We start from the raw sequence: 25,912 nt of genomic DNA on the forward strand, positions 1-25,912 counted from the left end.
ATTCAAGTTTTGAGTTGTTTTAGAGGACAGCATGGAAAGATCACTCTATAGTGTAAAGACTTTGGAGTCCAACTGACCTGGGTTTGCATACTCTTAATTTCTTCAATCTGGGTAAATTAGTTCATTTCTCTCAGTGCAGTTTCACATCGGTCATGAGGTTGTTGCAAAGATTAGATGAGATCATTTGGGTGAAGTAACAAGGGCCTCAACTGACCCTGTAAACACCCTGCCTTTCACATTCAGGCCTGAGGCTTCCCTTCCGTGAAGGGGGAGAAAGGCAGACATGAGAGAGGGGATAGTTCCTAACTCTAGTGAGGACTCTAAAATAATCAATAAAGGCACAAGTGTATATTTTATTGAATTTCCCTTTTCTCACTTTTGTGAGACTTTGGTTAGTTTAGTCTTTCTGCGTCTTGCTGTCCTCTTTAACATAAGATGCATGGGGGCACCTGGGTGGCTCAGTCAGTAAAGTGTCTGACTCTTGATTTCAGTTCGGGTCATGATCTCATGGTCTTTAGATCAAGCCCCACGTTGGGGTCCGTGAAGCCTGCTTAAGATTCTCTCTCTCCCTCTCTATCTGCCCCTCCCCCACTCTCATGTGCACTCAGTTTGTCTCTAAGAAATAAAATAAAATAAAATAAAATAAAATAAAATAAAATAAGATGATTGAAGTGGATGACTTTGAAAATGCTTTTCAAACAATTAAGGAGGGTACAAAGCAGAGAGGGGAAAAGATGATACTCCAAAAGATTTAAACATTCAAGCAGTGAAATAAAAATATAGCTTTCAGAGAGATTAGCATTGACTACATCCACGTCCGTCTTCCTGTGCAAAGAACAAGGTGCCTGATTTGACACATGTAAGTGTACAAATGGGGCCATCCAGTGGAGACCATATTAGAAATCAGGACTCTTTAGGAAAATCCAGGGGCAGTATTTCTTCTTACTTCAGTGGGTCTGTTAAGATGATAGCAAAAGAATATATTGAAACTGGCAGGTGGATCATTGCCAGTTGATGTCTAAGAATAAAATGAGGGCGAGGTAAGCCTGTCAGGCTTTCTACTCCTGAATCAAATGGGCTACCAAGAATAGTCGATTTTAATTCTCAATGGGACAAAACCCTATGTGTGAGGTATCGTTCCTAGCTTTTGGTAAGATACAACAGCAACCAACAGCAGCAAATATAGGTGAACCAAAAAAGGTCTATATGATGGATCATTAAGAAGGATACCTGAGCGTGATTCACCATTTGTTTTTTCTGTTCTGGAGCAATAAAGCTTGATATACACGTTGTTTTTATTGCCATGGAGTAATATGGAATACACTAAGGAATATTTCAATGTAAAGAGCCACATTGGCATCTAAACAAAATGAGGTTAAAGAAATTTTGTGGAGGACTCCCATACAAATACTTATAAATTTAAATGTCACAGACAAATTCAAAAACATTGCTTTTCTTCTTCATTGCGTAAACATTTCTATCCTGTTTCTTCCATGATTATTAATTTCTTGTTCTATCACAAAACAGTTGTGCGGCCTCTAAGCACAAATAAACTCCAGGGACATTTTATATTATGTATTCTTAATAGCTACTTTATGTAAAATAAGTTTAAGAATATGAAAATTATGTATGGGATGACTGGGTGGCTCAGTTTGTTGATCATTCGACTCTTGATTTGGGCTCAGGTCACGATCCCAGGGTCATGGGATCGAGCCCCACATTGGGCTCTGTGTTGAGCATGCAGCCTACTTAAGATTCTCTCTCTCTTCCTCTACCACTCTCCCCTGTTTGCATGCTGTCTCTCTCTCTCAAACATAAAAAAAAATTATTTATTGTATTTAAGATAAATTCATTTTGTTGAGCAAGAGACTCGGATTTTTAACTTCTCACTAAAATATTTCTCAATTCATGATTAATAGCTATAGTATCAGGGAAATTCCAGTGAAATATAGACACATCTATGCCAAAGTAGACAGAGAAATAGGTTAGGTATTATTCAGCTGATTGATTCCTATTGTGAACTAGACATTGGAAGAGCAGGGATACTATGGCAGAGGTCTTGATTTCAAATAGACACAATTTGTTGGGGGAAGCAGGTCAGGACTAATATGATAGTGATAATCACAAGGCATTGGGGTGCACGCATGAGGGACTCTGATTTTTGTGGAAGGACAAGGAAGATTTCTGGGAGGGCATAGCAGATGGACTTTATCTTCTAAGATGAGAGGTTTATAGAAGAGAAAGGTACTTTTGGCAGAGGAAGCAGAGTATGAAAAGACACAGAGAAAGGGCATGGAACGTTTGGAGATCCATGAATAGTTTGTTGGTCCAAAGAAAGAGTTACAAGCTGGAGATTGGTAAGAGCTAAGGCTTGTGTAAATAGGATGACATCAATATTTGTCACTGATGAAGTAACAGGGTCTGATTTATCCTCCCACATGAAACAACTAAACAACAGGGAAAATACATGAAACAGCAATTTTTATACAACGCACATTAGGTGGCACCTGGCAGTGAACCCAGAGAGATGAGACAAAGTGATCCTACAACTGGTTTGCCTCCTTCTGGGAGCATTTCCAGGCCACAGCACAATAGGGGGAATTCAGATGGAGACCAATATTTTTGCCAAGTTGAGAAGATAGGTCTGAGAGTTCAGAGAGGCCAATGTGGTCATCCACATACCTACAAAAAAAAAAAAAAAAAAAAAAAAAAAAGGAAAATAAAGGAAAATATTTAAAACAATTCAAGATTCATTCCAAATAAAAACTCTCAGGACGTCGGGAAGAGAGTGATAAAGGGTATCCATAAAAATGTGCAGCTACCATCACATCTGATGGTGAAAGACTTGAATTCTCGTCCTCAGTCTGGGAATAAAGCAAGGATATACACACTCATTACCTCTATTGGTAGTGTACTGGTGGTTATAACCAGTGCAGTAAGGCAAGGAAAAGGAATAAAATGCATCAAAAGCATAAAGACAAAAATCAAACTGCCATTATTCACAGGTGATGTGATTGTCTAGATGGAATATTCTACAGAACTGTGTTCATGGACCACAGGACACAGCATTATAAGAAGTTTGTGCTCCCCCAAATGTTCATAGACTCAATGCAATCCCAGTCAAAATCGTAGTAGACTTGTAGAAATTAACCAGCTGATGCTGAAATTAAGACAGAAATACAAAGGACCTAGAATAACCAAAATATATTTAAATAAGACAATTAAAGTGGGAGATCACGTACTCTCTGGTGTGAAGGTTTATAGATAGCTACCGTAATTAAGATACTATTGTTTTGGAGTAGATTTTAGCAAAAAAAAAAAAAAAAAAAAAAAAAAAATCAGTGCAATAAAATGGAGTCTGGAAGCCCCACAAATACACGGTCAATGGATTTTTTGACAAAGGTACCAAGGTAATTCAATAAGAAATCGTAATCTTTTCAATACTGATGGAGGGATGATTTGGTAGCCACACACACAAAATAAATAATGAATCTAACCTCACAATGAATTCAAAACTTCAGCTGAAATGGATCATACCTAAATTTAAAAGCTAAAACTATAAAACTGTAAAAACACAGTAGAAAAGCCTTATTGACTTTCAGTTTGAGAAAAAATTTCTTAGAACACAGAAAGCACAAAATGTAAGAAAGAAAATTCAGCAATTGAACTTTTTCAAGAGTAAAATCTTTTACTCTTCAAAAGACATTGTTCCAAAAATTAAAAAAAAGTAGAGATGGAGAGAAAATATTTGTATAATACGTTTGATGAAGGATTGATATCAAAAACCCTTACAAGTGAGCTATAGATAGATAACCAAATTTTTTAAATGGGCAAAAGTTTTGAGGCAACACTTTGCTAACATAGATACACAGATTACAAATAAGCCCATGAAATGATGTCCAATAGTGTTACTTATTAAAGAAATGCCAGTTAAAGCCACAATAAGATACCACTTGGATATCCCCCTGGAATGGCTAAATATAAAAAATAAAATAAAATAAAAAAGGACCCATCATCCCAAATATTGGTGAGAATGTAGAGCAACTATGCTCAGACAGGTATTTTGGAAAACAGTTTGATTCTGTCTTAAAAATGAAATATACATCTATGATATGTGTTAGCCATTCTACTCCCTGGCTGTTTACTCAAGAGAAACGACAGCGTGTGTTCATTCAAAGACTTGTACATGATTGCTCACAGCACTCTGTTCATGATAACCTTAAACTGAAAACAAAATGTGTGTCTACCAGTGAATGGCTAAACAGATTAATCTATTCAGTGGATTCTTATTCAACAACATAAAGGAACAACTATTGATAGACCCAACCATGTGGAGGAATCTCAAAATTATTATGCTTCATAAAAGAAGCCCCCCAAAATACACACTTCGATGGGGAGTGGGAGGGAGGGGAGAGTGGGCGATGGGCATTGAGGAGGGCACCTGTTGGGATGAGCAGTGGGTGTTGTATGGAAACCAATTTGACAATAAATTTCATATTATAAATAAATAAATAAATAAATAAATAAATAAATAGAAAAAACACACTTTGTGGGTTTTTGTTTGTTTGTTTATGTAAAATTGTAGAAACTGCAAACTAATTTGTAGTGTTGCGTTACTAACAGCTACCTAGAGATCACGAGTTGTGGGCCTGTTTAGTATCTTGGTTATGTTGATAATTTTACAGGTGTATGCATATGTCTACTCTTATCAGTTTCTATACCTCACGTATGTGCCTCTTATTAAAGCATGAAAACTAAAACAAAACAAAACAAAGCAAGACAGGAAAAATGTTTACTTTTGCCCTTAATGTTAAAGGAGCTTATCATAGGATTACAGGAAGAAAATCACTCTGTCAGATTTGCATCTGGTATGGGTCTCTTTGGACACAAAAGGGAGAGGGAATTGAAGCACACTAGCAAATAGGGGATTAAAATGTTCATTCAGTAATCCAGGCAAGAAATAATACGATGAAAGCTACGGGAAAAACAGTGGAATGGACAGTGACCAGCACATTTTTCAGGGCTGGGAGGAAACCCAGAATCTCAGTTACCAACTTTGTGGCTCATGAAATATTACTTCTTTGGTAATGTTTTTCTATCAGAAAAAAAGCAAGGCAATAAAATCTGAGTATTAACTAAATGATACTATTGAATATGAATACCAGGTAATTCTGAGTATTAAACAGAATAATATACATGGATGTAGACAGTCAATGGTAACGTGGACGGTGGTATATTTCGCTTTGAGTGTCTTACGACGTCACCCCATTTAAGGCCTTGTTTGATGTCTTTCTATATTTAGGTAGGATTAAATGGATGCCAGTTAATGGGTACAGAGTTTCCGTGTTGCAAGATGAAAAGTTCCGGAGATTGGCTGCACAATAATTTTAACGTGCTTAACATTATTAAACTGTATACCTAAAAATGGTTGAATACTACATTTGATGTGTCATGTATTTTACCACAATTAAAAATATCTAAAAAAGGATGTCAATATAGAACACAAAAGTTCTTAAAAATTAGCATAGTATTAGAAGTTCACACAGTACTGCGACACCCTGTTCATAGCTGAAGTTGGTGTGTGATGAGATTCCCTCCCAGTGAGGCGCATGACCTGTCAATCATAAGCAAGATGGCTCCTGTCAAACTGGCTTTTTGGCCCAAACACCCATATGGAAAACCCTTCACTGTATTTTTCTTTTTTGTTAAGTTAACTGGGCCAATATAGCCTTGAACTCAGCAAACTGTGGATACTGTCCAATTACTCTCCTAGCCAAAACTCAAGTTAAGGATTTTAAGGGAAAATTGAACCGTGCATGTCTTACAGCGCGGGAGAAAATAAATCTAGAAAGAGCAAGGGGGAAGCACAGATTGAACATCTGTGGCAAATTGGTGTAAAAAAAGATTGCCTACATTGCCCACACCTCCACCTTCCAGGCTAGGCCAAAGTCACACCCAGAGAGAAGTGAGATTTGCTAGTGCTTGGAGCTTTACATACACTCCACTCTCCCTCTGGAGGTAGATTTCATTATTCACATTTTACAACTAAAGAAATTGAGATTAAAAATTTGCTCAAGACTATACAACTAGGAATTTGCAGAATACATATGCAAATCATAATCTTTTTTATACTAAAAAAGATGTGTATAAATTTTGACAAATGTATATAAGAAAAAAGTACAATATGTAAGGAAATAGATCTAGTAACCAAAGAATATAATTCTGTTGTTTATTTCATTTGTCTATAAAATTAAAATAAGATTCCAGGGGTAATATTTAACTGGGCCCCAATTCTGTCATCAAATATTGTTAAAAATATTGGCATGTGTTTTTTTATAGCTTTATTCAAGTCTGATAAAAATTATTGAAATGTTTCATTCAATCGTTTATTATAGTTTCCATTTCCTAAGAACTGTGCCACTTGGTGAAAATAAATACATGGAATAGATTTTCCCTATTTAAAATGTTTGCAATTCCCCATACAGTCCACACAGATTTCTTTTTATTTTCATGTAAAAGTTGTTGTAAATTACATTTAATAAAAATATACTGTGGCATGGGATTTAAAAATGTGTTTTTACAAAAGCACTAAGGCTGTAAGTTCTGTGTATTATAGTCTAGACTTTTTTATGCACAAGACTTATTCATAAGCAAATCCCACCTAAATTACTATATACATTTTAGTCTCAAAGACACATTTGGAGTAGATATCTTTACAAACTAAAGCAGTAGGATCTAAGGATCTGATGTAATGTGTTTAACACTATTTAAAATGTAATGATTACCATAATAAAGACATCATTACAGAATGATAATCCAAACGGTAATTAACATTTCTATTTTGTTGCTTCAAGGTCAACATGGTGGCAGAACAGCCCCTTTCTTCCTTTGCCTTGTGACATTCCATTTCACTATGCTAAACACTGATTGCATGGATTGATATGGCTTTTGGCCTCTCTCTCTGAGCTGGTTCTGAGTCTTGGGGGTTAGAGGCAGGAAAATTAATGAGTCCACCACTCTGCCTCATTCTCCGCTTCCCTCTTTAAATGGTAATTATAGTGACACCATTCATGCTATTATGGTTAAGCATTTCCATTAGAAAACCAGTCCTTCTTCTGAGGTTAATACTTTACCTATCAAAACAATCTATGAATTGAGATTAGACAGAAAAACATAAAAACCAATAACACTGAAATAGTAAGCTTAAGAACAAAACTGAGAAAAAGAGTGAACACAGGGCTGTTGTGACATGTAGTACAAGTCGTGCACTGAACAATTCCAGGGAACGCCATTCACACAGAACTGTGCATCGGCACCTCTAGGTTCCAAATTTGGTTAAGAAACGTAAGTAGTGGAGGAAAGAAACTACAGCTATAACAGGCTAAAAGTTAACCTGTGAATAAGTACTCTGGAAATATTGCATTAAAATTAGAGATGGCAGGCAGTCTTAGAGAAAATGTATCTAAGGTGCTGTGTGCTGAGTGTGACAGATGCAGCTGGGATGGAAGCTACTGAAGGTGATATTATGGGAGCTAATGACTAAAGGAAAGACCACATTGCATCGGATGGGAATGAGAGTTCACAAAAGAGTTCTTTCTCCCCCTTGGCTTCGGTTCCTATATTTGTAAGGACGGAGTAGCGATCTCCTTTGTAGCTGTGCCTGGGCAGCTGGCAAGGTGCAATTGCTCTGAACTGTTGGAATTAACTAGATGTGTTTATTTAGAGATTAGTTCTTCTATCATGACAGATGGTCCACCAAATATGGTGTGGTCTTTTTTTTTTGTTGTTGTTTTGTTTTTTTTGTTTTTTTAGAGCGTACTTTCTAGTTTTTATTGAGGCCATGATACCAGGTGCTCTGAAATTCCTCACTGTAGTAGTAGTAGCAAATTCATTTTAAACTCTTTTCTTTCTTTCTTTTTCTTTTTTTTTTTCTTTCTTTCTTTCTTTCTTTCTTTCTTTCTTTCTTTCTTTCTTTCTTTCTTTCTTTCTTTCTTTCTTTCTTTCTTTCTTTCTTTCTTTGTAATTGGAGGCAATTTCATTGAACCACGGTATGGAGGTCAGGATAAGGAGGATCTATCAAATGCAGAGAAGAACATCTCACAGACCACTCTTCTCTTCTACTACATTGTTTTAGGCTCTTATCTAGCCATCCTTGGGGGTTTATTTATTGAGTTCTCCACTGCAAATGTAAGTAAGTTTCCATTTGTTTTGGAGCTGACAGGAGTTCGGCCCCTGCAGGGGAAAGAGAAGGTCTAGGGCATGGAGAGTCATGCTGGGGTCCTAGGAAAACGAAGAGCTTGGTTTCCTGGACCAGATAAGTGCACATTCCAGCTCGACAGCAGTCCCAGGAGAGAACACCTGAGCCCCCATAGAAGTGTTTTACTCTCCGAAATGCCTGGGGCCGAAGCCCCCACACAGGAATGACCACAGACAAAGGATGAAAATCATGGCTCTTTTATACTTTAGACCTTGAGGTCCTGAAGGGAGGGCTGTGTCCCTGCCTTCTTTCTACTGCACATCTGGGAATTTTCCTGGCATCGGGAGCCCACTGCAGCAGTATTTCTAGAATGAATGAATACATCGTCGCCTTTCCACGTAGACTCTGTCATTTGATTCTGATAACAGAATCCTGTGTAGTGCCAAGAAGACCGACAGATGCATTCAAGATAATGTTTGTGACGTCAAGGGCTCAGAGTCTAGTGAGCATCTAAGAGCTGTCACTAACCCAAAGCGCATAAAGTATGTGGGATCAGAAAGGTCAATGCATCTACCTCAGTGGGGGTGTGAGGGTGTCAGGGAAGGACTGATTAATATCTGTGTGCTCCCCCTGGGGTCTTGAAAGGTAAGCAAACACTCTTTAGACACTCACATGAATGGAGTTTATTCAAGGAAAAGGCTCTCTCTGTCAGTGCATACCTGGAGGTCTCATTGAAACATGGATTCTAATTCAGCAGGTGCAGAGTGGGGTGTGAGACTTTGCATTTCTTATACGTCCTGGGTGATGCTGACCCTGCGGGTCCAGGGACAGCCCTTTGAGTATCAAGACTCTGGGAAAAAGTCACAGTTAGAGAAATAGAAATAATCTATTATATCCAGAGCACGGTCTCCAACATGGTGGGCCTGTGCACCAGAGAACATTCAGGATGGGAGAAGGCAGTAAATATTAGAGCTTCTTTTATTTTCGTGTCCGCTTCTGAAAATGTCTATCTTTGTTTATGTTTAACATACATGGTATGTGAAAACATTAATGTATGTACAAGACATACAAACGTCTAAATACATGTTCATTCGAGGACAGGCTCAGGTTTTTAGTAATAGAGGTTAGTGTGGAAAGAACAAAATGATGGGTTAGGCAGGAGAAGGTAAGGCATGAGCTCATCTCATTTTTCAGATGAAGACACTGAGGCTCTGAGACGTCAAGTCATTTGCCCAGGTTCGCAAAGCTGAGCCCCAAATGCAGGCCTTCTGACTCCTAGTCCAGTGCTCTACCCTGGCCTCTGACCCTTGGGGCGCTTAGCTCGGAGAACAGAGCCATAAAATAAGTTAGGGCACCAGGGGGAGCTTCCCCTACAAATGCACTTTCTTTCTGACCTCGAATAAAACACAAGCAGAAAAGGAAAGTTGCAAGAGCCAGATTGTCTTACATAAGCATCTCATTTGAGATAAAACCTTCCTCGCTGGTGCCGTTAATCACCTTACCTCTTCCCTTCCCCTAGGAATCCCTGGTGACAGAGCAAGTGCAAGCTGTTTTGTGTCTGTGTTGCAGCTAGCTCAGGATCAATTAGTACTTCTCACAGAGCTGTCGTGTAGAGATACAGCAGGGGACGTGGACAAAGTCAACTGTTGCGAGACCATGGTGCACAGTTGAGTTGCCTACAAGCCTGTGGGGACACCACAATGGCGGTCACAGCTAATGGTGTCAGCCTGAGCTTTTTATTGTAACAGAAGAATGAAGCCATGGCCTGGTGGGGGTCTGGGGGAGGTCGACTATTAGCCCGGAAGTGCTGGTTTTGTTAGCGCTCTTGCAAATGAATGGACGACTCCCAGAGTGACACTGCAAGGCCTTCAGCAGCCCACCTCCTCCAGGGCTTTGGGGGAAGATCCAGGAAGCAGGCCCTGCAGACGTCCCGGGATTTCCGCTCAGTGTAATGCAAAGAAAAAGTACAGGCAACATTGAAAAACAATGAAAAAGTCTACTTGGGATGTGCTTGGCTCTGGCCTTTGCCTCTCTCCTCCCCAGCACTTGCTCCTTTGTTACTTTTGTTGCCCCTGTGGCCCTGCGGGGGCCATGTGTTGATGTGGCATTGCGGACTCAGGACTTCTCAGAGGCTAGACTCTCCCGGGCCCCTTACCGGTTTGCATGCTGGGTTGTTCTCGAATACTTCATACCGTGATTACAGACCAGACCTAAGGAGCTTATTTCTATTGACTGATGGGTGACTCAGTCATTCTTTTATTCACCCAGCTATTCACTGATTCCCTTCGGCAAGGAAGCCTTACCTAACGCCTACTCAGTGCTTGTCACTTTGGGAGATGTGGAAGAAAGGAAATAAACACCACCCTCACCATCCAGAGCCACTCGTAGATGGGGGCAGCTTGTTGCTGTCTGAGGGGTCGCATGCTGGCCTGGGGCAGGGGGGAACCAATAATGCAGAACTGATTTCTAGTTCCAGGCCCTGTAATCTGATAGCAGTGGGAGCTGGTACCCGGTAGGCTTAGCTATCTTGGGAGACACTGACAAACACAATAATGGAGGGGAGGAAAGTACTGGGTCAGCTCTATCCATTCTATCCATTATTTATTGACTATCTATCTATCTATCTATCTATAATCATCTATGTATCTATCATACCTTTGTATGGATATACATATATACACACAGACACAGACAAATATATGAATATATACATACATATGTGTATATATACCTACATTTTAATTTTTTTCATGAAAACTATCCAGAGATATTAATTTCTATTGACTGATGGGTGAAATTAATATTTCTTTTTTTTAATGTTTATATTTGAAGGAGAGAGAGAGAGCGTGAGCAGGGAGGGGCAGAAAGAGAGAGGGAGATACAGAATCCGAAGCAGACTCCAGGCTCCGAGCTGTCAGCATGGAGCCTGACGTGGGGCTCCAACTCATGAGCCGTGAGATCATGTCCCGGGGCAAAGTCGGATGCCCAACTGACTGAGCCACCCAGGGGCCCCATGGGATATTAATATTTCTAATTCATAGCAAATTAACTTAAAGTTTAGAGATTGTGAAGAAAGAACTTGACGGAGCTACTCTGCACCCACACAGTTCTGGCCAAACCCAACACTATTTCTGAGAACCTGTCCTCACATGGCAGACACATCGCCCAGTTCTTCCCGCCTTACCATCAGTGTATTAACTGAATCCACAGAAAAAAAGCATGGTTGTTGTTATTTCAAACTTCTTTTGGTTACATGAGCTACTCATTTTTTTTTTTCTTTTTATGCCCGGATTCGTTCATATCCTCTGGGTCCCTGTAGGAACACAGCGCAGCCCTAATTCCTCTCCCAAGGGCTAATCTCTTCTCAGCTGTGCTGAGGTGTGGCCATCAGGTAATAAATGTTTCCATGTTAATAATTCCATCTTAGAGTGTTTAGGTTTCAGACAATCTTCTTTCAATAGTTCAGAAATCATATTTTAGACCTTCAAGAGCACGTGTCTTATGTTATGCCCTAAAGTGCTCAGTAAGTGTGATTTGAACATCTTGGAAAAAATATTTTCATGGGTAGCAATGGAAGCAAAGAGAAGCTTCAGCCTAATTCTGCTAGACATTTTCTAGGTTTCACGTATCAACTCTGAGCACACTTAGGTCTGAAATTTGAGAAGCCTACCTACTTGAGAGAGAAGGAAGGAGGGTATGGTGAGGCACCAAAGCTCTTTCCATTTGCCCAGTCTTTGGAGGGTACACATTTTTCCATAAGTTATAGACCAGTGGCTCACCTCAGGGCATCTCAAGTTGGTTCAGTCCAACCTCTAAGCTTTCCCACTCTGGTCAAAGAATAAATGCGGGTAAAGTAGTCACCATCCCACCAGATGCCCCACTTACTTAGTCTCTTAGTCTGCTTGGGCTGCCATAACAAATTATCACAGACTGGGTGGCTTAATGAACAGCAATTTATTTTCTCACACTTCCACAGGCTGGGGAGTACAAGATCAAGGTGCTGGCTGATTTGGTTCCCTGGTGGGAGCTCTCTTCCCGGCTTGCAGATGGCCACCTGCTTGCTGTGTCCTCACAACAAGAGAGAGTGATCTCTCTCCCTACCTCTTCTTGTGAGACCACTAATCCCATCATGAGGGCTCACTCTCATGACCTCGTGTGGCCCTCACTACCTCCCAGAGGCCTCGTGTCCAAATACCATCACATTGTGGATTATGGCTTCAACGTATGAATTTGGGGAGGACACCATTCAGTCCATAGCACTGGGGTTTAGTGTCCTGGGTATTTGTGGTGGACGGTGTCAGGCTGGAGAGGGGGATTGCTCATGCCACTGAGTTGCACCGTCTTGGAGCGACGTCTTGAGGTGTGGGTCAGCATCCCTGCTAGTGAGCGATTACAAGCGAGATGCCAGAAGCTACCAAAAAGAGAGCCTTCGCAGTTACCGAGAGGATGGGAATGAGAGTTCCCTGGTCCCTCAGAACAGCAGTGGGTAGGCTTATAGGATGAAGGAGGTGGCTTAGTTCCCTGGGGGCTTCCTGGGTCTCAGAGCGGCCCCTCATCTTTTGAAAGTCTGGAGATTTCTCTTCCAGCTCTTTCTTCACATTCTGTCCAATTCCTAGCATCCTGCCTCCTCCCTCCACTCTCCAGAGACACTACCTATTACATTCTTCTTCTGCATGTCCCTTTGTAATCGATCCCGACGATCCCGATTTTCAATAACAACATCAAAAGTAAGCTTCCCTTAGATGACCAGGAAGACATTTTCCATAAACAGTACCAGGAGTTTGGAGTAGGGAAGGGGGAAAGCATTTGTACTGGTATTTATTTTACTTTGATTTTGTTTATTATACGGTGAAGAGTGAAAAAAAAACAATAAAAGTACCCTTTTAAAATATCATTGACGTTATTTCTTAGTGAGACTATAACTCTGAAAGAACCTACATACTATACTTTGACACCAATTGGTAAATTAGTAAAACCAAACCAAAATGCATTTCTAAGAAAGGCCATTCAAACACATGACATCATTGTTTTCCATGTGAAGACATCACTGACCCCTATAAATAAAATTGGATATCCCTTCCTGTCTGTGGCCATGGTACCTATCGCATACTTCTATTTTCGCATCTCTCACATTATCTTACGCTACATATTTTCCTATAAATTTCCTGCCCTAATCTGCAAATTCTTGGAGGGTAAAGCTCTGCTGTACTCACCGTGGTATACTTAGTGTTGAGCCAGTTACCAGAGACATGACAGTGGTTAATAAAAGTTTATTGGGGTGCCTGGGTGGCTCAGTCAGTTAAGCGTCTGATTTCAGCTCGGGTCCTGATCTCTCGGTCATGAGATCGGGCCCTGAGTTGGGCTCTGCAGTGGGTATGGAGGCTGCTTGAGAATTCTCTTCTCTCTCTCTCTCTCTCTCTCTCTGCCCCTCCCCCGCATGCTCTCTCGAAAAAAAACAAAATAAAGTAAAAGTTTATTTGTTGAAAAAAGTCCTTTGAAGATCACTTAAACACATCAGTTCATTCGTTCATGCAAAGGTTATTGGGCGCTTAATACATGTATAGTAGGTATAGATGTTGTTAGTGTCACTTGCAAAACTGACTGGATGAGGAAATTCTTAACATCTTGTCAACTCTTCAGCCTTGCCATCTTGCCACTGCACAAAACAGCATTCTCTGGGCTTAGTTCAGTCCCTATGGAATACAAAACAGACCTGGATTCAAGTCACCACGGGGCCCTCATTAGCTAGGTGAACTTCAACAAATTTTGTAACCAATGGACCCTAAATCCTCTTCTGAAAACAAATGGATTGCACAGGATGGCATCTTAGTTCACTTAAATTCATTTGTTCATGTGCAATCATGGTATGAAGCTGCTTATGAGACGAGGGAAGATTTTAATATAAAGCTACACCGAGCGGCGCTGAGAAACAGTAATTCTATACCATTATAAAATTTGTCGTAATGCCACAAGGTGAATCTTTTTTTCTCTCTCAGTTTTTAGAAGAAATCTTAGAGGTCACATACTAGCTGGGACAATGCAGAATATTATCGAAAGCAATTCGTAAATTGAGCAGACTCTAAGACTCAATACCTTCTGTGAGATTTAGTGAGGTTTTTTTTTTGGCTATTTTGGGGAGACGAAATTGGAAAATTACTGTGAGCTGACAAAGGAGAAATAGAAAAGTGAGTCTAGTCGTTAAAGTACTACCAAATGGTAGTTTTCATCAGATAAGTTTCGGTATGACTAGTTTTAAAAGGTGGGCTCATTCTTAGAAAGAAGAATCTGCAAATCCAATCATATATGTGCTCATGGTTTGCATCTCAATTATACATTTGCAGGCACTTTCCTGTCATGCTAATGAGGCTTTTGCCACTGCATGGCCCCGGTGACAGTTGGATCCACAAACAGCAGTTCATCAATTGATTGCAGGTGTTTCCCCTTGGAAAATAAAAACTGCATGTACAGACCACAAGGTGAGGGAAAATCGATTTTCAACAGCCACACAATCTGGTGAGTTCTGAAATACGGCTTTGGGAAACAAATGTTCTTGCTGCTGTTTTCATATATAAATGCATTCCATTTATAAAATATAGGACCGCTGTCCTCAACAGCAATAAGGATTCCTAAGTTAAAAATTAACTACAGTGTACCTAAGAAGGGACAGAACCTTTTTTTTCTAATTAATAGAACATAAAATCTCAAAATATTAAATGGCATTGTCCATTGTTCTTCTTAAGGAAGAAGTCATTTGCATTTTTATTATATTTGAAGGTCCCTGTCGAACACATTTCTTAACGTACATAAAAGACCAGTTTGATTAGAAACCCCCCAATTTTGGGGCGCCTGGGTGGCTCAGTCGGTTAAGCGGCTGACTTCAGCTCAGGTCATGATCTCGCGGTCCGTGAGTTCGAGCCCCGCGTCGAGCTCTGGGCTGATGGCTCAGAGCCTGGAGCCTGCTTCCGATTCTGTGTCTCCCTCTCTCTCTGCCCCTCCCCCGTTCATGCTCTGTCTCTGTCTCAAAAATAAATAAAACGTTAAAAAAAAATTAGAAAAAAAAAAGAAACCCCCCAATTTCAATTTAGGCAGCTACCAGTAATGTATGTAACCTTGCATTCACCAAGTTTGGGATTTCATTTATACTTATATCTTATTTGAATTCTCAAGTAAATGCTTGACACAGTCATGTGTCATCGGACCCCCTTTCCCAAAGGAGGTTTTCTTCTCTACAAACATCTAGACTTTTAGCGTAGAACCTTGTTTTTCTCCTAATTGACCTGTCTGCTTTTATCCTTTCTTACCACAATTGGCTGTGGATGATTTCACCAGCCACAACTTCTGGCAACATTTTTCACACCTCGGCCCAGCTGTCTTAGAGTCTAACTAAGCATGTTCTTCCACCCAAAAATATTGCAAATGTTGAAATATTTTCTTTGAAAAATAACTGTACGTGTGGGGTTACTTGTGGATAATAGCTTGCATGTTCTGTGATACACAAGTAAACACAAAACATAAACATCGATACATTTCAAAATGTATTCATGTTCACATAACTCTTGATAACCCAGAAACCTAGGGGTGAGTTTCCACCCATGTTTCCTAGTTTCAGTATGTTCTGTATAAGGACTATGTACAAATTATTCATTACAATATAATCATGTTCCCAAGTTTACCCATTACTTTTAGCTCTAGATCTAAGACAGTGTTCCTTAACCCTCAGCATGACTGGCGTTTGGGGCCGGATGAGTCTTTGTTGGAGGGTTTACCTTGTGGGATGCTTGTTCCTGGACTCTGCAAACCGGATGCCAAGAGCAACCCCTCTTCCTGCGCTCCTGGAGTCTTGTCTCCAAACGTGCCCTGGGAAGCAGAATCATGCCATTTGAGGACGACTGACCTACAGCCTTTATTGGAGAAAGTCTTTGAAGCTCCTCTCTCACCGCATATTTTGCAACAATTGGCAGTTGGCGATAAAGACACAGGGATTCTGATGCTCATTTCTGTCAAATTTTGAGGACCTTGACAATTCGGGAGAGACCACTCTGAGTTAGGACAGGACTCATCAATTTGACTTGTTCTTTCTGACTGTTTCTTTGATATTGGACATTTTTTTTTTAAATTCTGGAGATTGGTTTCCTCATTTATTAATAGAGGTAGTGAGTGAATAGAGAATCCTATATTCTTCACAACACAGAAATTCTATACTATCGCTTTGCACATTTATTTTAAGGATGAATGGGGGTACCTGGAACAATATCAAATATTTGAAGTTAAAATATCTGCAGAACTTTAAGTACTACCCGTTAAGGTCATTCCTCATGTCTGCCAGTCCATTACCTTTCTGTCCCCTGCTGTAGGCCCAATTTGAAACTCGCTCTTTCCAGAAGCTCTTTCCTGATTAAGTTGACCCTAATTCCAAATTGTGTAAGTCTTCCTTTGGAATTTTCTTCAGAGCCAGTTTATGAGTCATTCAAGGAAATAAGTCTCATTACTTTATAATCACACCTCGTTTGGGACCCCAAATAGAATTTCATAGCCTGATCACTCACTTAATTCACTAGCTTTGGCTCCAAAAGACTTTTACTGTTTCCAAAACAAAGTTGGTTTGCCAAAGTTGAAGATTTGTCAACTTTGCACGGACTGGAAAGGTGGTGTTGCAGACTCTGAAAACAATCACAAAAGAGAACTTTCATAAAATTTGAGCCACAGAAGACTGTGGGGTTGACAAAGTGAAAAGAATCACTTTGGATGCGGGCGACTATCATCTGAGTCTTTTATATCAGTTTGAAAAATCTATCCCGCAAGGATTTACACACCATATATGTTTGTAGGAGGTTATCGATCCTTATGTGGCTATTTTGCCATAATTATTGTGTTGCTTTTATCCTCCACTTTCTTGCCCCTCTCTGGCTCTGATCGCTCTCTTGGCTTATCCACAACCTTAGTTAAATCCAACTGTTCTTAACTTGTGTTTTTTCCTGTGCATTTTAATATGGCCAAAGTAAAAGGACACATCGTCTTGACTAGTCTCATTTGAAATCCCTAACCATGAACCCCAAGGAAGCATTTAATTCTATGACAATCTTCCTCTATTTCCCTAGTTCACGGATCCATCTTTCTACTGATCTAGACTCTCCTTTCTTGTTCTCTTTTTCTCATTTAAACCCTTGCCGCCCCCTCCTTCGAGTTCACTTTTTCTCTCCTTGCCTACTCAAGGGCATTCCAGGACCTCTTCCTTCCTCTTCTCTCCCTTTTTACCGGCCTCGCTTCTGTTTCACACCCACTTTATTTTCTATGACCACTATTTACTCCCTGCATCAGAACGCTGGCCTTTTTGCTGTTCATCAAATCTTCCAGGCACATCATTGCCCTTGAATGTCGTCTCTGTCATCTGCGCGCTCAGCCTGGAATCACAAGGCTGACTCCCTCAGCTCCTTCAGCTGGTCCTCAGTGCCACCTTCTCACCAAGGTCATGCATCCCTCACTCCTGCGTCTAAATTCTTTTTTAATGTTCATTTCTATTGAGAGAGAGAAAGAGAGAGAGAGGGAGAGATTGTAAGCAGGGGAGGGGCAGAGATAGAGGGAGACAGAATCTGACGCAGGCTCCAGGCTCCGATGTGTCAGCACAGAGCCCAACATGGGGCCTGAACCCACAAACGGTGAGATCGTGACTTGAGTGGAAATCTGACACTTGACCAACGGGGCCCCCCGGGGTTCCCTCACCCCTATGTCTAAAACTGCACCTAGTCACACCATCCCCAGCACCACAGCGCCCCCTCCTGCCTGTTCTCCCAACGTTCTCCTCTATCTGCCCAGTTTTTAAAGCCTTTACAACATTTAACATATCACAGAACTTAAATGGTATTATAATTTCATTACTTAGTTCTTATTGTCTGTTTCCCCCAGGACAACATGAAGGAAGAAAGTTACAATTTTTTTTTCTGTTTTATTCCCCTGTTCTATTCAAGGGCCCAGACTTGTTCCCAGCCCAGAATAATAAGAGGTCAGTGAATATATATGTATGTATATGTGTGTGTGTGTGTGTATATATATATGTATATATATATATATACAACAATTAAATTTCAATGAAAATTTACCTCTTAGATAGCAGTAATGCTATGTCTCTCAGTGAATTCAAATTTGCTTGAGGTCAGGAATTGTACTCCTTTGCTCACGACCTTTGTAGAACAATTAGAACATATTTATACATATAGAAGGGGCTCAATAAATGCTTCCCAGATGATGAACATTTACAAATATAATCTTTTCAAAGCTCATCTCAGTGTGGAGTTAGTCTATCAATACACCATTTTCAGAACATTGAGTACAAATGAAACAGACACACACATGGCACAATGATCTCGGATAATGTAATGTTTCTCTGTTTCTTTTATTGACTAGCAATTATAACAATGCGAATGTCACCGTGACAATATGTACGACGGGTAGACAGAAACACTGGTGCAAAACCTTGAAATGATAAACATTTTCCTGAGAATTATTTGACAACGTTCTCTGTGGAGACGGTGATAACCGAATTGACATTCATAAGCTAGTAGTGAAAGTTAGGGAATCGATGAAACAAAACTTGATTTTTCTTAGAAAAGTGTAGAAAAATGGATCACCCTTGTGTCACATTTGCACAATCCTAGCAATAAAAGAGGCAGCTGAAGCATGGAGGCTGCATACGAACCTTGATAATTGATCACACCCAAGTTGGGCGTTTGGGGCAGGCATTGGTACCTATGCTAACTGAGCAGGTCAGATACACAATTTTTTTTTAAATAAATGGGCAAGTGTGCCTACATTTAATTTTTTTTTAATGTTTATTTATTTTTGACAGAGAGAGAGACAAAGCATGAGTGGGGAAGGGGCAGAGAGAGAGGGAGACACAGAATCGGAAGCAGGCTCCAGGCTCTGAGCGGTCAGCACAGAGCCCGACGGGGGCTCGAACTCCCAGACCGTGAGATCATGACCCGAGCCAAAGTCGGAGGCTCAAATGACTGAGCCACCCAGGCGCCCCTCAGATACACAATTTCTTAACCCCAGTGAGGATGAGTACAAACAGAAACTGTCACAGGCCATTTTTTGAGCATTTTTGCTTTTCATTGACAAAAATTATTTTAAAAATTAGGCAGTAAATGAATACTCTGCCTTTATCCTCGGCCTAATTCTTCTCCCACATCCAGAGGTGACCACTTTTCATTCTTGAGAGGACCCCTTCCAAACCCATTTTCCATGCAATTAGACATATGGGTGTGTGTTCATAAGTGTACATGCACATACACGAATACACACACACACACACAGGTTTTATGTTTAGGTAAGTACGGCATATGGTATATATTAGTTTGTGGTTTATTATTTTCTCTAATGCTGTGTTTTGGAGAGGTGTATTTGTCATTACCTGTAAATCTATCTCTTTTCTTATTGAGGTGTAATTGACATAGAACATTATGTTAGTTTCAGGTGTACAACATAATGATTCAATATTTGTATACATTGCAAAATGATCACTGTAGTTAACATCCGTCACCTTACATCATTAGAGCTTTTTTATTTCTCGTGCTGAGAAATTTTAAGATCGACTCTTTTAGCAACTTTCAAATATGCAATAAGGTATCATTAACTGTAACTGTCAGGATGCACATTATTACATCCCATGGCTTATTTATTTTGTAACTGGAAGTTTGTACCTTTTGACCCCTTGACCCATTTTGTCACCTCCTCACCACCTGTCTCTGGCAACCACCAATCTCTTCTCTGTATGTTTGAACCATTTTTTTTATTACACGTGTATGTGAGAGCATACATAATTTGTTTTCTCTATGTGTTTAGTCTCACTTACCGTAATGTCCTTGAGGTCTACCCATGTTGTTGCAAATATCTCATTCTTTTATAATGGTTACATAATATTCTATAGAAGTAACACATCACAATTTATTCGATTATTCCTATCTTGATACACTTGTATTGCTTCTAGCTTTTTGTATTTAGATCCAATGGGAATTAGATCCAACTTATAAATGTGTGTATATGCTTCTGAAGGACAGACCCTTCAGAAGCAGGACTGTTGGGTCAAAGAGAATGTGACCTTTACATCTGATGGAAGATGCTAAATTATCTCCCTGAAAGTTCCACTAATTTATGTTCCCATCAATATTATGTGAATTTATATTGTGCCATTTTCTCACCATTGCTAGATATGATTTTTTTTTTTTTTTAATTTTCCCAATCTGATAGGTGGGAAAGGACAACTTCTGGTTATTTTATATTTCAGTTCTTTTCATATTAGATGAGTTTATGGGTTTTCTTTTTTTGTATACCTATTGGGAGATGCACACTTTACTTCAGAATGTGGTTGGGCAAGAAAAAGAAGTTACAAGTAGAGACACCGCATCAGTGCTGATCAGCTTTATCTCCTATTAGAATTGCTCGGGTCTTTCAAGTTCATTCAGCTGTGTATTAGCAGTGATGTCTGACCACACCCTCAATGTGTTAATTATTCCAGGGTGGAACCACAGAAACATTTTTTTTTCTTATTTCTCATGTAAGCTGAAATTTTGGGAAGTCTATTTAGTCTTCTGGTTTCTGCCCAGTCTCTTGGGTGATGAGGTCAATTTGTCAGGACGTGGGCTTGTGTAGATGGATTACAGATTCTTCCATAGGTCGATGACTTGGGGCCACTTTCATGGTGTGGCTCAGGTTTCCAGACGTGGCCAGATTACCTAATCTATGTCACAGATAGTTTATGTTTACTTTCTAAGTAAGAGGACATGTGCCGCATTTATTTTGGAACTTATTATCTCTCTCTCTCTCAATTCTTATTTATAGACGTATACACTAATATATTCACATAAAATGTAAAATCAAGTAGGGCGGTCAAGTTCCGGGGTTTCAGGTTCCATTGCATGACCCTGGGTATCTAAAGACCAAATATAGGACCAAAGCAAAAATTCCCTTGGCATTAACCACGTGGTGGTATTGCCCTTCTCTTGAAAGTAACTCTTCAGTGCACCTGCTGGTCTTTGTAAGTGTTCTGCTTATCTGCCAACGGCGGAACGGGTTATCCCCAAACTCATGTTTAAAACAACAGCATTAATTTCGTTCGATTGCTAATTTGCATCTTCGTCAGGGCGAGATGGAGAGAGCTCACCGGCGTCCTACACGGTGTCAGCTGGGACAGGCGGCTCCGTGGGAAAGGGACGGGGCCCCCAGGATGGCTCCTGCACACGGCTGACCAGGGGGCGCTGCTGGCAGGTTCTCTCCACGTGGGGCTTGCCTCAGGGTTCCCCTCCCACTTGGTGGTGGTTGTGTTCAAGAGCCGCCTATGTCTGAAGGCCTGGGCACAGGAATCAGCACAGCCTCACTTCTGCTGTACCCACCTGCTCCAGCGGACCCAGAGTCCAGGTTCAAAAGTAGGAAACAATCCCCCCATTTCTAGATTGGAAGACATTCCAATCCATTTGGGCCCTGTGTTTAAAATGCCGCATAAAACCAAATCCCTGTTTATAAAATTTCCCATGCGTTCACGTGAAATAAACTTTGGTGTGTTGTACAGAACTTTTCATCCCAAACCTGAGTTTGGGCATGTGAAAATAAGGCCAGATTCAGAAGAAGGTACTGCCATGAACACAGCAGGCATATACATATTGTTACTGAAATTTATCTACACCTCAAAAAAACCATCTTTACTCCCCTTGAGTGCTCATAGCACATCTGAGGAAGTGAAAATAAAATTCACTGGATGCGTTTTTTAAAAAAAAAAACCATACCTTCACTACATGCGCTTGGTTAGGATTTATTTTATGAGTCTGTTAAAGATTTCAGAGCTGATGAAGTGAAATATCTCTGGTCAGTTGGTGACATCCGCTTAAAATAATGAGCAGAAGATTTTATTAGTTTATTTGTACCTCAAATCTCTCTTATTTATTCAATGTGCATTAGGGAGATTTCACCAAGGGATTTTGTTGGCACATTTATCAAACAAATGTGAACATTAAAGGGTATTGGTCTGAAAGCAGTTCATTCTACAAACCACATATAATGATATGCTTTTTGGTCAAATTACAGAGCCTCAGTTGGCTTTAAATTTTTTGACTTTTTTGTTAGTTGAGCCTCTGTAATAAATATCATAAAGTGCAAATATATTTGTGAGCTAATATTAAAACTCACTCCATTTTTCCCCCAAGAAATTCATCTCAGGAGCTGCTATACGCTTCTTGAATTGTTTTAATATAACAAAGCAAATGTCATCATCTTTTTTTGTTTGTTTGTTTTGTTTAGCATGGCTCTCTTCAAAAGTATGCTGAGGGCTTGTGAAATACAATGTTCAGAGGACAGGACTAGAGATCATAAATGGCGTTTTCAACTATTTTCTGACCGCATTAGCACATTTTGAATTGAATTGAATAGAATTCCCGATCCAGGCAACTTTTTAAAAATACAGGATCTACAGAATGGGTAGATCGTTTGTATAAGATAATGATGCCATGGATTTTTTACAATGTAACAAAATCTATTAACATTAAGAAGTCAACCCCCCCCCCCAACATAAGAAATGTTTATCACTTTGTAATTTACCACCTTGACTTTCAGTAGAGCTAGCTCTTCCTTTGAGTTTTGGAAATGTCTTAGATTTCCGAATTGTTTGTTTTGTTATTTTTTTAAATTTTTGGCTGTACTGCTTGTTCTTCTTAATCCTTCTCACAGAATCATGCATGTAATCTTCGTAAAGAGGCAGCTACTGCAAGTCGGTTGACAGACAATCTAGCGAAGCTTTATTGCCTTAGATGATGTTTGTGGATAGAGCCCTATTGCTTTTCCTTACAGTGATCTCATTTGCTAATGGCACATTTTTGTCCGGTCAGGGTTTTCCCGATAAGTGGAACCGGAAATGTGTGCACAGGGTGTGTGCGTGTATGCAAATAATATGTATTCATTATAAGGAATTGGTTCACATAATTATGGAGGCTAAGTCCCCAGATCTGCTCTCTCCACGCTGGAGACCTAGCAAAGCCTGTGGTACATAATTCAGTCCGAGTTTGAGGACAGTAAATCCCAGCCCCAGGGCAGGAAAAGATGAGAGGAGGGGTCTAACTCTAACAGTGAGTCAGAGAAAAGGGTCAGATTCCTCTCTGCCCTTTGCTCTGTTCAGGTTTTCAAAAGCTTGGATGGGGTGGGTGGGGCACACAATCTACCGAGTCTACAGATTCAAATGTTAATCTTACCCAGAAACAGCCTCAGGGACATACCTAGAAATAATGTTTCATCTGGGTACCCACAGCCACCCAGGTGGGCATAAAATTCACTCTCCCAATTCTCTTTTCTACTGTCTCTGAGGTTCTGTCATCACTTGTTTCTTAAGCATCAGTTTCTTTTTACCTTGTGAAACTGCCTCCAAATCCATACAGGAGAAATGCAAAAATAAGCTGCAGCTTTACAATTTGCTTAGTTTAATTGTAACTGGAGCATAAAATATCACACAAGAGGAGGCATTATTTACCTAGGCTGCCATTTTGTTGATGGCTCTCTTCTCTTCTCTTCTCTTCTCTTCTCTTCTCTTCTCTTCTCTTCTCCTATGCAGAAGCTTTTTAGTTTGATGTAGTTCCCATGTTTGTGTATTTTTTAATTTAATTTAATTTTAGTTTACTTTAGTTTAATTTAGTTTATTTTCAATGTTTATTTTGAAAGAGAGATAAAGAGAGAGAGAGAGCGGGGAGAAGGAATACCAAGCAGGTTCCATATCGTCAGCACAGAGCTCCATGTAGGGCTCGAACTCATGAACCGTGACATCATGACCTGAGCCGAGATCAAGAGTTGGACGCTTAATCCACGGAGCCACTCAGGTGCCCCCTCTCCATGTTTGTGTGTTTAAAAAAAACAAGTCTGATTTAGTAAGAATGTAAGTATGATTTGAGGTATGTAGGATTTCTGTTTTACGGATAGGAAAACCAATAGTTCCTAAAGTCCAAAGAGTTTGATTTCTGAATCTGGAAATTCTTGTTTTTTTTCCATCTCAAGAACTTAGAAATTTCCCGTAAAAATTTTAATTATAATAAATTCAATTTATTTTTTATGACTCTTTATTTTTCATGGGTACCAAATATCCATACATTTTGTCATTTTTCTAAGCTCTCCTCCCTTTTCCTCAGTAAATTGGAAGGAGACACTGCAGAGACACTTGACATTTCAAAGCTGAGTTTTGGCTACTGGGATAAATGTGGGGGGGGGGTCTCTTCCTTGTTGTCCCCACAGTCGGTAAAGTACCCCTGCATGTTTCATAGTATGGTAACAGCCTACGCTAGATTAACGTTTCGTGTGGAATGCTTTACAATAAAAGGCAGATAGTAGTCTGTCAGAAGCACAGGAAAAAAAAAAAATTAGAAAGCAGCAAGCCGCAGGAACCATATCTTAGCAGAGGTAAAGCGAAAACTTTAGAACTAAAAAAGGTTTCTGTCAGAAAACGTGGTTGTCCTCAGTAGACGTTTACTCCAAAGATGAAAGAGCTACTTTCTTAACAGGGTAAATGGTTTCCCCAAGACCTCACTGACACCACAGCAACCCAGCTTTGAATGACCAGAGTGTGATGTTGACGCTTACGACACTTTCCTCTGCCGTGTGTCTTCATTCATTCTCCAAGAACCGTTCACTGAGCAACAACTTTATGGGCACGGGGTTGCATGAGGTACTCAGGATTCGGTAATAAACAATGACTAAAAAGACAATGTCTGATCTTAAGGAGCTGCTAGGATAGAGCAAGATTGGGTACGAAAGCAAGCTCCCATTGAAATAAGTGGTTTTTTTTTTTAAAAGGTTTTTAAATGTTTACTCGTGTTTTGAGAGACGGATGAAGACAGAGCGTGCGTGGGGGAGGGAAAGAGAGAGAGGGAGACGCAGGTTCCGAAGCAGGCTCCAGGCTCTGAGCTGTCAGCATAGAGCCTGATGTGGGGCTTGAACCCACGAATGGGGAGATCATGACCTGAGCCAAAGTCAGATGCTTAACTGACTGAGCCACCGAAGGGCCCCTGAAATAAGTGCTTTTTAAGAGGACACGAGACTGGAGAGGTTTGCCAGAGACAGATGGTGAAGGTTTGTTTACCATCCCATGCCATTTGGGCTTTGGATGATGTAGGAGTGCTGAAAATACGGACTCCATCATTGGCTTGTCCTCTTGTTCATGTTCCCTTGATGACGTCTCCTAGGACTGTTTGTTCTGGGCCTCCTGAAGATTAATATACATAGCTTAGAAATGCCTGCCAAGGCCAGAATTGGGGGGAAGTTTGTTTTGGCCTGCCATGAATCTGTTAGAGATAAAATGGTCGGTCCCCTTCCCAACTCACAGGTGGAGCCACAAGGTCTCATTAAAGGTTAGCAGGCAATTAGGAGTGTCCAGGCCCTTTAAGACGCATGTGAACACTTTGATCTCACACACTGCCTTTCTGCGCATTCCCTCTAGAAGATCTGTGGACCAATGTCAGGGCTTTTTGGAGAACAGCGACACAACTGCTGTGGCTCATCCTGGGCTAGACCCCTGCTCCCTCAGGGTCAATGAGTTACCTTGCACAAAACTCTGTGTGAACTCAATGGAGTGGGCCGCTTCATTGTCCCATCTTTCCTGTCCCTCCCCCCCACCCCTTCTAGCCAGCGATGTGGCACCAGCATAGGGTTTTTACTCAAGAGTGAAATGAGATTTTCACTTTGGAAGTAGAACAA

The sequence above is a fragment of the Panthera tigris genome, chromosome A1 (assembly GCF_018350195.1).
Source record: "Panthera tigris isolate Pti1 chromosome A1, P.tigris_Pti1_mat1.1, whole genome shotgun sequence".
In the NCBI taxonomy this organism is placed as follows: Eukaryota; Metazoa; Chordata; class Mammalia; order Carnivora; family Felidae; genus Panthera; species Panthera tigris.